We start from the raw sequence: 17,962 nt of genomic DNA on the forward strand, positions 1-17,962 counted from the left end.
CAAGAGTTATTTATCTAATTAGAAATTTAAAAAGACATGTTCCCAGTGACCATGTGAGATCAGCATATTTTGCTTTCTTCCAAAGCACCATTTCTTATGGAATCTTACTGTGGGGTAGTAGCTGTCATGTAAATGACATTTTACTTTTACAGAAGAAAGTAATAAGAATAATGACAGATTCTGATAAAACAGTACAATGTAAACCGCTGTTTATTAAATTGCAGTGTCTTACAGTAGTAAACTTATTCATCTACAATGTTTTGTTTTTCATTAGAAACAATGTCTCTAATTTTGCATTGAGAAGTGATATTCATAGCCACAATACTAGAAACAGAGCATCTGTAGACGTGCCATATCATAGATTATCAAAATTGCAGAACTCCTACCTAGTTCTTGGACTAAGGATGTTTAATGACTTTAAAGAACTGCCTGTAAATATTTTTAAAGCTAAATTATACAAGCTACTAGTGAACAATCCGTTTAACACCACTGATGAATTTTTTGAAGATGAAAATACTGCATTGTAATGTGTACCTATTTTATCGTAAACCAATTTACATCAATATTGTAGTTTATGTAGAAATATATGTTCTTGACTTTGTCTATTGCTGTAATCAGTCGAATGACAGCAAAATTTTATTATTATTATTATCACCAGATTTCTAATTTATGTTTTGATCAAAAGTTTTGGAATACTATTTTGATTACAGTGATGTAGCTACTAATTACAAACCAGAATGTAAGAGCAATGAGAATTTTGATGTAGTGTGTACTAATGATTTCTTCTCTTGGTCAGAAAACAGTGTTATTGACATATGTAAAACAAGTGATGACTGTACTGGATCTGAATTAGATGGTATTTTTTTATGTAGATGTAAATAAGAGCTGTTAAATGAATGAGGTTGGCAAGAATGAGACTGGTAGGTTAATGCAAATGAACATAGGTGAAGTGGTGACTTTGATGGTAATGAGACTTGTGTTGTTAATGATGTTGTTGTTGAAGTAATTTTGGAAGAGTATGATGATGATGAGGATGATGGTGATGATGAGTATCAGGTATTTGTGGAGTACAAGATTAATGAAGTTTCAGAGTTATTTGCGGATATAGGAAAGGTAAGTGATGTATGTGATGATGTAAGTGAGAGTCGGATATAGGAAAGGTAAGTGATGTATGTGACAATGTAAGTGAGAGTCATGGAATACCAGTCCAGTCAAAGCAGTTTTTCATTAATGTCATGCACAGTAATAATCCAAACAGTAAAGGTGAGCCTAGAGAATAAAGATGAAATTTTTTTGAAATTTGTTTGGGCCCAAATTGTTGATAATGTAGACAAATGTATATTCTGGAATTAGTTAGCTGTGGCTAGTCAAAATCTCTATCTAAATTTGTGGAATGGAGTGAAAGAAGATCTAAGTAGGATGTGTAGTTTTGACAGTCATGTATTTTGTGTTTCTTCTGTAGTAAGTGATGTTAATTGTGCTATGGAACCATTCCAGTGTGTTCAATCTTTACCTGACAACATGAGTAACCAAAGTAATGCTATGATACCGGCAAGAACACTCCAAAAATATTGGAGATGTAGCATTTGATTTATTTATTTATTTATTCTTTGCCCATGGACTCCAGCTGGAAATCCAGCTAAGAGTATTGGGTGTGTCATACAATAGGCTATTAACATCAAAGTTTATTTCATTATATATAAATGAAACAAATAATTAAACAGAAATGGTCAATAAGCATGCAAAGGTATTACATCTTTCACATTATATATACACACAAATCTAAACAACATACAGAAATGATAATTTTTAAAGGTACATCTCAGTAATGATATAACATAATTAAACACCATCTTAGTATTCACTCAAACTGTATATACGTTTCTCTGTGAGATATAGTTTCAAATGACTTTTAAAGCATTTTAGGTCTGTTTCTTTTTTAATGATTTTGGGGAGTTTATTAAAAAACCTTTTGCCTGCTTCTTCAGGGACAGTTAGACATTTGTGGATTTCTGTTTATCGTGTAGTAATTTTCATGTGTTTGTGTACATCTTTATTTAGGAGGTGTTAATTGCTTGACCTTACCACCATTATGCTTTGGTATATGTACAGTGAACATATTGTCATAATATTATAGTGTGTCTTGGTGGTATTTTTGCAATGCATCTCACTGCCCTTTTCTGAATTGTGAATATCCTTTTTAAGTTGCCAGCTTCTGCACTTCCCCATATATGAACTGAATAAGACAAATGTGGGAAGACAAGTCCATAATACATTGATCTGAGGACTTCATCATGCACAGTCTTAGCTGTTTTATGCATGATGAAGATCTGTTTGTTTATCTTTTTACACAGTGCATCTATGTGTTCGTCCCATGCCAAATGTTTGTCTATTATAGTTCCTAGAAAGTTTGTGATGGTTACTTCTTTGTCTTTCCATTTATATTAACACTTATATTGTAATTTTCGCTATGCTTGGTCTGAAATACTACATTTATTGTTTTAGACTGATTCATAAACAGGTTGTTTATGTAAAATATTTATTTGCATTTTTGATATTCAGGAGTGTTTCCTCCTCAAGCTCCTCCTTTGTGTCAGCTTTGCAAATGATTGTTGTGTCATCAGCATACATTATAAATTGCTGATTCATATAGCTAGGGAAGTCATTTATGTAGAGTATAAATAGTATTGGTCCAAGCACTGACCCTTGCGGCATTCTGTGTTTAACTGTTTGCAATTCTGATCTGTAGTTTGTCATATTTCCCCCACTAGTATGTCTGATTTCCATGCATTGTTTACTATTTGTAATGTATGATTTAAGTATGTCATAGCATTTTCCTCTAATTCCATACTGATATACTTTCATAATTAATTTTGAGTGGTTCATACAATCAAATGCCTTAGATAGGTCCATAAAAATCCCACAAGTCTTTTGTTGTTTGTCAAGTAAATTAAGAATGTGCTAAATTATAACTGTTGATGCTGTTTTTGTTGACCTCCCTTCTCTGAAAACATGCTGTGATGAATGCAGTATACTGTACTTTGTTATAAAACTTACAATTCTATTCTTTATTATCATTTCATAGATTTTAGCAAATGTTGAGATCAATGATATTGGCCTGTAATTTTCTAATTCATCCATGTTCCCTTTCTTAAATACTGGCTTCACTTTACTTACTTTTAGTGAATCTGGAAATATACCTTCTTCTATCACAGCATTCAGCATATGCGTCAATGGTTTTAATATACATTCTCTGCATTCCTTTATGAGATGTGATGTGACACCATCCAAGCCAGATGAATGTTTAATTTTAAGTTGTTTTATTAGGTTTGTCACTTCTGTATCTGTTGTAGGTATGAAAACCATAGTATGATTTGTATGTGGGGGGGTTTAACAATTTACTTACTGCATTTGTTTTATTTTGTATTATTAATTTATCTGCTACAGTAATATAATATCTGTTAAAAGTATGGACTCACTCTAAAGGGTTCGCATTGATTTTCCCACTCATTAGTGAAGAGATGTTTCCCAAAACTCTTTATCAAATTAAAACTACAAAGAGAAATTAATGGGTGACTACAGGTATCAAAAAATCTTCAGAAACTCTTAGATATCTCAACTCCATAAAAAATAATCAATCTAACCCAGAAGTTCTGCAATTCTACAAAAAGTACAGGAAAATATACAGAAAGGTGCTGCCAGCCACAAAAAAACTTTCAAACAACAAAATATTACTTCAAGCTGAAAAAAGGACCAAAGCAGCCTGGAACATTGTAAAACAGGAAACATCTAACTCTGCTAAAAAGGACCTCAATTCACATGTTAAAAACAAAGATGTACCAGTAGGTAACCCTAAAAAATTAGCTGATTTTGTAAACTCATATTTCAGTAGTATTGCAAAAAAATTACAGCATAAATTCCCGATACATATGATTTACCTACTCAGAACCAGCCATCAAACTCAAAGGTGCTCTTGCCAACTACAGAAAGGGAAGTGGCACTAGTAGTACACCAACTAAAAAATAAAACTTCACTAGGACTTGATGAAATCCCAGTCTGCATAATTAAAGAATGTATAGACTCCATAAAGGGCCCATTAACAGACATAATTAATTATTCTTTCGAATCTGGATACTTTCCAGAATACCTAAAACAAGCAAAAGTTATATCTATCTTTAAAAATGGAGATGTGGAAAATGTAGAGAACTACAGGCCGATTTCTATACTGTCTATCATTTCTAAAATAATAGAAATACTAGTCTTAAAGAGTTAAAGGTGAAAATGTAAGTGGAATCTTTTTAGACTTGTCAAAGGTCTTTGATACAGTTGACCACAAAATCATACTTCATAAATTAGGGCAAATAGGAATAAGAAGTGGTTCAAATCATACTTGGAAAACAGAGTTCAACAAGTTGAGATATCACAAGTTTCAAACAATTCCCTTGTAAAACACCTGTCTGACCCAGAACATGTGAATAAAGTCGTCCCACAGGGAAGGGTATTAGGCCCAATATTGTTTCTTATATACATTAATGACTTCTCACAAAATATCAGACATGGAGAAAAAATACTTTTTGCTGATGACAGCAACATAGTAATAACAGGTGAAAATCCAACACAACTGTCAGAAAGAGCAAACGAGGCTCTCAATGATGTCCACAACTGGTCATTAAAAAATAAAGTAACCCTAAATGTAAAGAAAACTAACTATATTAACTTCCAAGGAACAAAAAACACAATGCCACTCGAATAAAAGTTAATAATAATGAATTAGAATGTGTAACAAGTACCAAATTCTTAGGGATGAATGTAGACAGCCAACTGAAATGGACAAACCATGTCAACATTTTGGCAAAGAAATTATCCACAGCATGCTATGCTCTTAGAATACTTGCACCAGTATGCAATAATACCTGTCTTAAAATAACATATTACGGATATCTACACTCAGTCCTCAGCTATGGGATCACGTTTTGGGGAACAAGTGCCAGTAACATACAAACTGTGTTCAAAGTACAAAAAAGAGCCATAAGGATAATAACAAACAGCAACAACAGGGCCCACTGTCTAGAATTATTTAGAAAGCTAGGCATTCTAACTGTTTCTTGTGAGTATATCTTTCAGAACATAATGTTCATTAAGAAAAATCTCAACCTTTATAAGACAAACAGCCTAATACATGACCATGAAACAAGATCTTGTCACCACCTCCATCTAGATAGGAAGAACAAGGCAAAGATGCAAAAAAGTATATTTTATAATGGGATAAAACTGTATAACTAATTACCACAGGAAATTAAAGATATAACTGCGCCCCTCACTTTCAAACAAAAGCTCAAAACCTTCTTAGTAAGTTTAACTGCTCAAGGTAGTTTTCAGATAAAAGACTTAAAAAAATTTCCCTGGATTCTTTGTCCCTGCCACCCGTTATAAACGTTTGAGTCTCCCAGTCTATATCTGGTAAATTAAAATCTCCACCCAAAACTATAACATGGTCAGGAAATCTATTGAAAATATTTTCCAAATTTTCCTTCAGGTGTTCTGCCACAACAGCTGCTGACCCAGAGGGCCTATAGAGACATCCAATTACCATGTTTGAGCCTGCTTTAACTGTGACCTTCACCCAAATTATTTCGCATTTCGCAGCTCCGTCAATTTCCTTCAGATCTATTGCACTTTTTATCACTGTAAACATGCCTCCCCCTTCACTGCCCAGCCTGTCTCTGAGGTATACATTCCAGTCTGAGACTAGAATTTCATTACTGTTTGCATCTGGTTTCAGCCAACTTTCTGTCCCTAGTACAAAGTGGGCATTGTGACCATTTACTAATGAGAGCAGTTCTGGGACCTTTTCATAGAAGCTCATGCAGTTTACTATTACCACATTAATATTGTCATTCCCTGTTGTGTTTTGCCTACTGCTACCTTGTTGCATCTCAGGAGATGTCTTGTCGGGCCTAGGGAGGGAATTCTCTAACCTAAAAAACCCACATGTGCACTCCACACTTGCTCTGCTACGCTTGTATCCGTTTCCTGCACGTAGTGCACGCCTGACCTATTCAGGGGAACCCTAAATTTCTCCACCTGATAGCAGAGATTGAGAAATTTGCACCCCAGATCTCCACAGAATTGTCTGAGCCTCTGGTTTAAGACTTCCACTCGGCTCCAAACCAGAGGACCGCGATCGGTTCTGGGAACGACACTACAAATAGTTATCTCAGATTCCACACCGCGAGCAAGGCTTTCCATCTTCACCAACTCTGCCAACCACCTGTATGAACTGAGGATGACCTCTGAACCCAGATGGCAGGAGTCATTGTTGCCGATATGAACAACAAAATGCAGTCGGGTACACCCAGTGCACTCAATCCCCGCTGGCAGGGCCTCCTCCAGATCTCGGATGAGACCCCCCCGACAAGCAGACAGAGAGAACACTGGCCTTCTTCGCTGACCTTTCCACTATTTCCCTAAGGGGCTCCATCATCCGCCTAACATTGGAGCTCCCAATCATTAATAAACCCCTCCCCCCATGTGCCTGCTCCAACCTTGCTGAAGGAGCGGCCAGATGTCCACTCACAGACAGAGCGGGCGATGCCACGCAGGCAGCCTCCACATTGACCCTCCGCCTCATGCGACATGAATGCCATTGAAACCGCCACTCCCCTTGGGGAGAGGGTGGCCCAACTGCACCCGGTACTTGCGAAGATGTCTTGACAGCAGGGACTGCGGGCGAAGCATGTAGCACCTGGGGTGTACCATGCGACGCATCAGATTTCGCACTGCCGCTACAGTCTGAGGCAGCAGCCTGAAGATGGCTGACCGTGGCCATCAGCATGTTCAGCTGTTCATGAACAGTGGCCAGCTCCTCCTGTGTCTGTACACAGCAGTCACACATCCTATCCATTCTAAGAAATCAACAATTTACTGTAGAGAGTTAAGTAATGATCTTTTAACTAGACTGCTAACTCACTAAAGGTGGCTGATAGCTGACTAAACTGTGGCTACTAGACACTTCTTGTTGGAAACAATGAAAATAAGTACTAACAGTCTCTGGACTGTATTCAAAACAAACACAAAATCTATGAAACACTATTACTAGTACTCAAAAATTAAAGCTTCCTAAAAGCTAAAGCACATGAAAAAGAAGTGACAAGTAAAAAGAACACAGTTAATACTTAAATTTATGTAGCTTGCTGCACAGGAGATGTGAAGCAGATGGCAGTTATGACAACACTGTAATTTTTAAAGATTTGTCTTATCTCTTGACTGAGTTAAAATCTATGATACGGTAAATAGTTGTGTTCGTAATGTAATGTATTATTATTATTATTATTATTAATTTTTTCCCTTATCTCCCTCATTCTGCCGAGTTAATATTGTTAAAAAAATGTGTATTCTAACTGTACATTAAAAGGTGTAATAGAAACTGATCAAGATAGAAAAGTTTATTCGTACATTCATGATGAACATACCCAACTGTTCATCAGTCTGCAATGTGCTGAGAACCCTGCATGAAGAGGGTTGAAGCAGACAAGAATAATTTATGTGAACAGAAGAGGGGCAACTCCAAGCTCTATGCACAATGGCAACAATAAGAAAAAGAAGTACGTAAATTTAAATGCTGAATATATGTATTGAATATTGAGGGTCTGTTGATATTAATGCCAATTAACGTTCACTCAGCATATGTGCACCTTCCAATTTCTTCCAATTATTGTTTCAAAATTTCCCTTTTAATTATTTAAGCAGCAATTTTTAATCAGTTTCCATTATATATATAAAATTTTAGTCCCCCCACCACTATTCAGTAGTGACTGTTCAAAGGACGGCGCCAAGCAGAATATGAACACACCTTTCAATTGACGAGATTTTTTTTTTTTTTTTGGAGATAAACGAGCCACTTTATCATTACAAGTAACCAATGAGGCCTTTGTTGCATTTGTTACATGGCCATGAGATTGGAACTATTAACAACTTGAACAAGCATATTAAAAATTAAATACTGCCTACAAATGAGACCTGGTAGGAATGTGGATTTCAGCAGTTAAGGTAGGAAGCTGCTATGGTGTGTGCTGAACGTTTCTATCAAGTGAACATTGGGGTGCAAAATAATTCATTCAAATCCTGTAAGGCTGTATCAGACAATAATCAGGATCATTAATGAATATGCATATAAATCTGCTTTAATTGAAAAGTACCGATACAAGCAATATTTTTTTTTTTTTTTTTTTCTCCCCCCCATAATTCTGTTAAACACTGTTCACAATGGAATCATAGGAAATGACCATTGTTGAAATGCAATATGCCAAGATGTCAGAAATTCGAGCTTGGGAACAGTTGAAAGTAATGTGACAACTCATGAACTGGCTGACAGCTACTAAAGCAACCACGTTGGCATCCCACTATTAAAAATTGATGAAACTGGTAACATAACCAATCATGATGTAACTTTTACAATGCTTCATGAGACAGTTTCTCAGTTCTCACTGGGAAGCATTTTTCCAAATAATGAAACTGAAGTGTGCAACAGCGAAACTTCCTCTGACTATTTGCTCCCTATGTTGCGAATGCCAGAGCAGAAAAAGTTCGAAAAAGGAATGTAAATACTAATGACACCCACCATTTGACACAACTCATGCAACTAACAACACAACAGCTTACACAACAACAGGAATTTCAAGAAAGTGTTAACACAACAGCTTAAGAGTGTAAGACAGCAGTTCACAAGATATCACAAAAATATAGGACAACAGTTTCAACAGCAGTTTACAAAACATCAGGAAAATATAGGGCAACAGCTTACACAGTAAATTCAGGCATTTAATGATTTCAAAAATAGGATTAGTCAACAGTTCAGTGAGGTGAGCGAAACTATATGCACTGAGTTATCTGATGTACTACCTGAGAAGCTGACAGAGCTTGGTAAACAACTAAAACAAGAAATAATTACCAACATGTCTCACAATATAAATATGTTAACAGAAAAGGTAACATCTGTAGACTGTAAACAGGAACAACTTGCAGGAGAGTTGCAAAACCTCAGTGAAGCATATTCTCAAATTAAGGAGATGCATCCCAAGTGGATATGTCATTAAAAATGTGATGAACGCAGTCAGCGAGCTACAAGACGTACGCAAAAACCTACCTACAGAAACACACAAATTATGTCTAAGAGTAGATCAGTTAAGTTTAGAGACAGAATTTGCCAAAAAACAGAGAGATAACTTATGTGCAGATGTGAAGGAAATAACTGAAAAAGCTGAGCAAGGATCCTGGATAAGGGCAGCACCCTTGTTGAAAAGGTAGTGTCAGAATGCAAAATTTATGTAGATATTGTAGCAGAAGCTCTAAAAGAGAAAAAAAGTCAATTCCTAGCTAAAATATACTCGGATTTAAAGGACGCAGAGGAAAGGATATGTGGCAGTGTTGCTAAAACTACTGACATTCCAAAACAACATATGACAAAAAACAAACCTATGCTTTCAGAGAAGTTAGATACCTTCACTGGTTGGGTCACAAACAAAACAAGTAGAGATATGCTCTTCAGTTTTTTTATCTCTATATATTCATCTATCAGTCTCTATAAGTGATAGCGGACTGACGTATTACAAGTTCCGCCGAGTTAATATTGTTAAAAAAATCTGTCTGTCTCTATAAGTGATAGTGGGTGGATGTATAATGAGTTTCACTGAGTTAATATTGTCAAAAAAATGTGTATTCCAATTGTACATTAAAAGGTGTAACAGAAACTGATGGAGATAGAATGAGCATTACCGACTGTTCATCATTCTGTGACATGCAAAGAATCATGCATCAAGAGGATTAAAGGAGACAAGATTAATTTACATAAGAAGAAGAGGAGCAAACTGGAACCAGTATTGTGATACCAAGCTCTACACACAACGGCGGTAACAAGAAAAAAAAGTACGTAAATTTAAGTGCTGAATATATGTATTGAATACTGATGGTCTGTTGATATTAATGCCAGTTAAAGTTCACTCATGATATGATGTAACTTACCAAATGAAACCATTAGTATGTTGATAGAGACACTAACAAACACAAACACACACACAAAATTCAAGCTTTCACAACCCATGATTGCTTCATCAGGAAAGAGGAAAGGAGAGGGAAAGATGAAAGGATATGGGTTTTAAGGGAGAGGGTAAGGAGTCATTCCAATCCCCGGAGCGGAAAGACTTACCTTAGGGGGAAGAAGGGACTGTCTGCTTGTGTCTGCCGGCCGAAGTGGCCGCGCGGTTCTGGCGCTGCAGTCTGTAACCGCGAGACCGCTACTGTCGCAGGTTCGAATCCTGCCTTGGGCATGGATGTGTGTGATGTCCTTAGGTTAGTTAGGTTTAACTAGTTCTAAGTTCTAGGGGACTAATGACCTCAGCAGTTGAGTCCCATAGTGCTCAGAGCCATTTGAACAATTTTTTTGCTTGTGTCTGTACATGTGCGGATGGATATGTGTGTGTGTGCGAGAGTGTATATGTGACCCTTTTTCCCCCTAAGGTAAGTCTTTCCGCTCCAGGGATTGGAATGACTCCTTACCCTCTTCCTTAAAACCCATATCCTTTCGTCTTTCCCTCTCCTCTTTCGTTTGGTAAGTTTTATACATATATATCCTGAGACTGGTTTGATGAAGCTCTACATGCTACTCTGTCCTCTGCAAGCTTCTTCATCTCCCAGAACCTACTGCAGCCTACATCCTTCTGAATCTGCTTAGTGTATTCATCTCTTGGTCTCCCTCTATGATTTTTTACCCTCCATGCTGTCCTACAATACTAAATTGGTGATCCCTTGATGCCTCAGAACATGTCCTACCAACCAATCACTTCTTCTAGGCAAGTTGTGCCACAAACACCTCTTCTCCCCAATGTATTCAGCACCTCCTCATTAGTTATGTGATCTACCCATCTAATCTTCAGCATTCTTCTGTAGCACCACATTTTGAAAGCTTTTATTCTCTTCTTGTCCAAACCATTTACCGTCCATGTTTCACTTCCATATATGGCTACACTCCATACAAATATTTTCAGAAACGACTTCCAGTCACTTAAATCTATACTCAGTGTTAACAAATTTGTCCTCTTCAGAAACGTTTTCCTTGCCATTGCCAGTCAACATTTTATATCCTCTCTACTTCAATCAAAATCAGTTATTTTGCTCCCCAGATAGCAAAACTCCTTTACTGCTTTAAGAGTCTCATTTACTAATCTAATTCCCTCTGCATCACCTGACTTAATTCAACTACATTCCATTATCCTCATTTTGCTTTTGTTGATGTTCATCTTATATCCTCCTTTAAAGAGACTGTCCATTCCATTCGACTGCTCTTCCAAGTCCTGTGCTGTCTCTGACAGAATTACAATGTCATTGGCGAACCTCAAAGTTTTTATTTCTTCTCCATGGATTTTAATACCTACTCCAAATTTTTCTTTTGTTTCCTTTACTGCTTGCTCAATATACAGATTGAATAACATCGGGGAGAGGCTACAACCCTGTCTCACTCCCTTCCCAACCACTGCTTCCCCTTCATGCCTTCGACTCTTATAACTACCATCTGGTTTCTGTACATTGCAAATAGCCTTTCGATCCCTGTATTTTACCCCTGCCACCTTTAGAATTTGAAAGAGAGTATTCCAGTCAACATTGTCAAAAGCTTTCTCCAAGTCTACAAATGCTAGAAATGTTGGTTTGCCTTTCCTTAAACTATTTTCTAAGATAAGTTGTATGGTCAGCATTGCCCCATGTGTCCCAATATTTCTATGGAATCCAAACTGATCTTCGCCAGTGTCAGCTTCTACCAGTTTTTCCATTTCTCTGTAAAGAATTCACATTAGTATTTTGCAGCTGTGACTTATTAAACTGATGGTTTGGTAATTTTCACATCTCTCAACACCTGCTTTCTTTGGGATTGGAATTATTATACTTGTCTTGAAGTCTGAGGGTATTTCGCCTGTCTCATACATCTTGCTCACCAGATGGAAGAGTTTTGTCAGGACTGGCTCTCCCAAGGCTGTCAGTAGTTCTAATGGGATGTTGTCTGCTCCCGGGGCCTTGTTTCAACTCAGGTCTTTCAGTGCTCTGTCAAACTCTTCACGCAGTATCGTATTTCCCATTTCATATTCATCTACATCCTCTTCCATTTCCATAATATTGTCCTCAGGTACATCGCCCTTGTATAGACCCTCTATATACTCCTTCCACCGTCCTGCTTTCCCTTCTTTGCTTGGAGCTGGGTTTCCATCTGAGCTCTTGATATTCATACAAGTGGTTCTCTTCTCTCGAAAGATCTCTTAAATTTTTCTGTAGGCAGTATCTATCTTACCCCTAGTGAGATAAGCCTCTACATCCTTACATTTGTCCTCTAGCCATCCCTGCTTAGCCATTTTGCACTTCCTGTCGATCTCTTTCTTGAGACGCCTGTATTACTTTTTGCCTGCTTCATTTACTGCATTTTTATATTTTCTTCTTTCATCAATTAAATTCAATATTTCTTCTGTTGCACAAGGATTTCTACTAGCCCTCGTCTTTTTAGCTACTTGATCCTCTGCTGCCTTCACTACTTCATCCCTCAAAGCTATCCATTCTTCTTCTACTGTATTTCTTTCCCCCATTCCTGTCAATTGTTCCATTATGCTCTCCCTGAAACTCTGTACAACCTCTGGTTTAGTCAGTTTATCCAGGTCCCACCTCCTTAAATTCCCACCTTTTTGCAGTTTCTTCAGTTTTAATCTACAGTTCATAAGCAATTGATTGTGTTCAGAGTCCACATCTGCCCCTGAAATGTCTTACTATTTAAAACCTGGTTCCTAAATCTCTGTCTTACCATTATATAATCTATCTGATACCTTCTAGTATCTCCAGGCTTCTTCCATGTATACAACCTTCTTTCATGATTCTTGAACCAAGTGTTAGCTATGATTAAGTTATGCTCTGTGCAAAATTCTACCAGGTGGCTTCCTCTTTCATTTCTTATTCCCAATCCATATTCACCTACTACATTTCCTTCTCTGTCTTTTCCTACTATCGAATTCTAGTCACCCAAGACTATTAAATTCACTATGCTGTTTGTAGTAGCAATCCTATTTTTTTATTCATTATTAAACCTACTCCTGCATTACCCCTATTTGATTTTGTATTTATAACCCGGTATTCACCTGATCACAAGTCTTAATCCTCCTGCCACTGAACGTCACTAATTCCCACTATATCTAACTTTAACCTATCCATTTCCCTTTTTAAATTTTCTAACCTACCTGCCCGATTAAGGGATCTGACATTCCACACTACGATCCGTAGAACATCAATTTTCTTTCTCCTGATAATGACATTCTTTTGAGTAGTCCCCACCCAGAGATCCAAATGGAGGGCTATTTTACCTCCGGAATATTTTACCCAATAGGACGCCATCATCGTTTAACCATACAGTAATGCTGCATGCCCCCAGGAAAAATTGCGGCTGTAGTTTCCCCTTGCTTTCAGCCGTTCACAGTACTAGCACAGCAAGGCTGTTTTGGTTGGTGTTACAAGGCCAGATCAGTCAATCATCCAGACTGTTGCCCCTGCAACTACTGAAAAGGCTGCTACCCCTCTTCAGGAACTGCACGTTTGTCTGGCCTCTCAACAGATACCCCTCCATTGTGGTTGCACTTACGGTACGGCTATCTGTGTCGCTGAGGCACACAAGCCTCCCCACCAACGGCAAGGTCCGTGGTTCATGGGGGGAGACTAAATGAGTAGATCTTTTTGTAGTTTTGAAATGGGACAATAATCATAATTTGTTCTGCAAAAATTAGGAATCATATCTTAGTATATCTGTGTGTATTACCTAGTGAGTTCATTTCTTTTTTATTGCTTTTAACTCTGAATTGCTTTAACTCTGAATATGTGAACATTTTTTGATTTCACCTGACATAAATCCCATATAATTGACTTTAGAAAGTTACTAAAGAGAACATATCTCGTGTGATGTGAAGGAGGTATTGAACAGAATATTTAGTACACATAACAATGTTTAATTATCTTATGTGAATGCTAGACAGGACATTACCTATTCTTTGGAGCATGAGATGATAACTCTAAGGAGGAAGCTGAAAGATGTGGGCAGATCCACTCCCCCACTGCTGTATGGCTATAACCTGCTGAAACAGCCATCTTGCAAGAGATTGTGGGTGCTGGGTAACGTACTCAAGCATCTGTCCACTGGAATGTAAATTGTTGTGTCTGATATTTGTGAATTGTTAACCAATACTGCTAAAGACAGTGTTATTCAGCATAAATACATGTTTTTTTTTTTATTGGGGGATTGACTTTCCAATCATTATGTAACTTTAAATCAGTATATATTATTACTTTTTATCATTTGTAAATGAATCTTCTAGGTCTTTATGTGCATAGATCAGTTGCATGGACAATTAGAAAATAGTGTGGAAAACATTTGTTAGTGTAGACAGTACAAGAAGATATGTACATGTTTGCTTTCATACTCTGATGCGGTTTTCAAGCTACTGGAATGTGTCATCATTCTAATCTAATTATAACTGTTTACCTGAATTTATCCTGAATATTGCAATATTGTATCTGACTGGATCTTGAGTTGTGGACGGATTCATGCTTAGCTCTGGTTTGGCTACCCCTAGTCATCATGACTGTGTGTGTGTGTGTGTGTGTGTGTGTGTGTGTATGTACCCAAGGAAAATGTACAACCATTGATTGAAGCTAAATGCTTCTCACAATTACTCTTTGCATATGATTGAACTTACTGATACGATTATGAACTTTTCTTTTTGTTGTGTTGGAACACATTTTGCTGGTTTGTACCCAGGATGATTTGGATTCATGGGTCGATCCCTACATCATAAACTTAGGCTCTAATATTTTTCCATTATTTTGTTCTTTTGTGAGTCAACATATCCATAAATACTCTGGTTTATGTCGTTGATTGATTTTGTACAATGTGGCTACTCGTGATGGAGTATATTCTTCTGGTCTATACCAGTCAATGTGAGTTTTTTGAGTGGCTCACTCATCGTACGCTAAGGCTCTGAATTTTTTTTCTATTGTCTTTAGAAGATTCTGAAGGTTTGATTGAGTAGATCTTAACTTAAAATTTATAAATTCTAGTAATTTACATTATCTCTGTAATTATTTCAATAGTTTGGTGGTGTAATGTTGTAGTTTTGACCTTGTATTATTTGTCTTGTGACAGTATGTTCCACAGATTTAAAAATCTGAATGCCATATTCTGGTATATGTATAGATTATGATTTTTATAGTAAATATTTTTCTTGTGTCCTCTGTAATATGTTATAGATAGATACTTCTATACATCTATCTGCTATCCTAGGCATCATTTTGTACACCATTTGGCAAATCTAATAGTCTGTCACAAAATATTGTAAACATTGTTATCAAAATTCTATATAGTGACATTCGCACTTTAAAAGATGAACTATCAGTGAAGAAGCAAACAAACTGTGATCTGAAAAGCAGAAGAAAATGTTTCTGTGAAATAGCCAAGGTGGTTGACGAAAATAACATCAAAAACATGCGGATTGATATATCTGTTCAAAACAATGCACCTGCAACACCTACAGAAGAAACTAGTGCAGAAATCACTAAAACTCCAAATAAATATAAGTGGCAAGTGTAATGTACAGAAAAAAGAACTCAAAGTGCCTCAATAACATAAAACAGTACAAAAGCAGTGAATTCCTTGTTATAGGTGATTCTCTGCTCAAAAATTTGGCAGTGGCAAATTCCACATTAGACATTTGCCTAGGTATCGAGACCCATCAATAGAAGAAACATTTTAACAACATATATAACTCACAGGATGGTTCAGCATAGGCATCTTGGAAGAATTACAAGGGGATCTTCATCCACATAAGTACAAATTTCCTTAGAAGCAACACTGAAGAAGAAATCGTAAATGAAACAAAAAATCTAATTTTATCTGCCAGAAATGTCTACAAGATGTTTAGAACTGTAGTGAGTGGTATTGTCTACAGAAGATCCATGAGTGATAGTTACATAGTGAGAATAAAAAATGATATAAACAAAAGCGGTAATGATTTACCAAGTAGGTAAATCCAAATAAGTTCTTAAGCAATAAATGCTTGGGTAGAGATGGTCTTCATTAAAACAGATTAGGATCAAAAATTTTTAGTAAAATGTTCACTGATACTTGTAAAATTATTAATAATGGGGGAAACTTATAAGGAATTATGGGGATGAGAAACGGTGTTTGGTAGCAAAAATGGCAAGACCAAAATGGTACCCAAGAAAGAAAATATTGCTTGAAACCATACATAAGAAAGAATGTTCCTACATAATGCACTGGAATATAAACAGTCTAACTGCTGACTTTCAAAACAAAAGTCAAAATGGACAAAACAAATTATTCTTTCAAAGTGTAAAAATATCAGTTATTTGCCAAATGAACATTGGCTTACATGCGATAATATTAAAATTCTTAACAAAATCGAAAATTTTGAAGTAGCAAACAGCTTTTGTAGACATGAGAAATCACGTGGAGGCTCTTCTATACTTTCTCATTCTGCTATAAAATATGTAATAAGAAATGATTTTAATCATTTGAATGAAGATAGCATATTTGAGAGCTGCTGTATCAAGTTAAGGGACCTAAATATCATAGTAGTTTCTATTTACAGAGTACCAGAGAAAGCTGCAATTGAAGTTTTTCTGGCCAAATTTCAGCACTTCCTTGAAAATCTGAACAAAGAAAAAGGAAAAAATGTTGTAATAGCTGCTGACTTCAACATTAATATCCTAGGTGAAATCAATGATGTGTCCAAATTCACTGACATAGAAAAAAGTTTTGGCTTCAAAGTAAACTTTAAGCAAGCCACTTGGGTAAATGCACAGTCAGCCCCCTGCATTGATAATATCCTAATCAACTATGTATTTGAAAATGTCCATAAATTTTGCTTAGATCTACGAATCTCTGAGTACTCTGCATTATTCGTTGAACTACCAAAAATTAATAAAGAAATTCCACGTAATAGGAGCTCTATGAAAAGGAACTTTAATGAAAAAAATTTAACTGTATTTAGAAATAAGTTAAGAGAGGTTGAATGGCTTTATGACAGCTGTATTTCAAGTAGTAGTAACTTTGGCAAATTTTAAGCAGTTTTCTTGGAGTATCTAATGAAACTTTTCCACTTAGAACCACATGTAACAAAATCACTGGTAAAATGAAATGGATAAGTCTGGGTATAAAAATTTCTGGTGCTAGGAAGAGGCAACTACACAATGAACTGAAATATAATAAAAACACATATATTACTGAATATGTCAAATGTTATAATGCTACCTCCAAAAAAGTTGTGAAAGCAACCAAACAAATGGCAAATAATATGTTCATTTCACAACATAAAAGTAAAACAAAGGCTGTGTGGTCTGTTGTCAAATCAGATTTAGGTGTTAGAATTAATAGAAATGAAATATCTAGGATTAAAGTAAATGAGAGCCTTATTGTAAACCTAGCTCAAATATCTGAGTGTTTAAATGAATTCTTCATTAGTGTGCCAAAGTCAGATGTTGATATAGTAGAGTATCAGAGTAAAGTAAACCTCTTTGGACTTCAGCAGGTAGCTGAATATCTCACAGATTTTAAAAAAGTCTCAGTAAAGTATGTGGAAACTATTATATTATCATTAAAAAATAAAAATTCAGCTGGGTGGGGTGGGATACTGACTAAAGTGATTAAAGCAGTGTATCACATAATAGCACCACAACTAACTAAAATAATTAATCAATCTTTTGAACAGGAAAGCTTTCCTGATGTGTTGAAGTATGCCAAAGTCAGACCTCTGTTCAAGAAAAGTTCGAGGGAAGACATGAGAAACTATCATCCTATTTCTATTCTTCCAATCTCGTCGAAAGTGTTTGAGAAAGTAGCTGCAAACCAGATACAAAATTTTATGTAAAA

This window comes from Schistocerca americana, chromosome 4 (assembly GCF_021461395.2).
Source record: "Schistocerca americana isolate TAMUIC-IGC-003095 chromosome 4, iqSchAmer2.1, whole genome shotgun sequence".
Taxonomy (NCBI): Eukaryota; Metazoa; Arthropoda; class Insecta; order Orthoptera; family Acrididae; genus Schistocerca; species Schistocerca americana.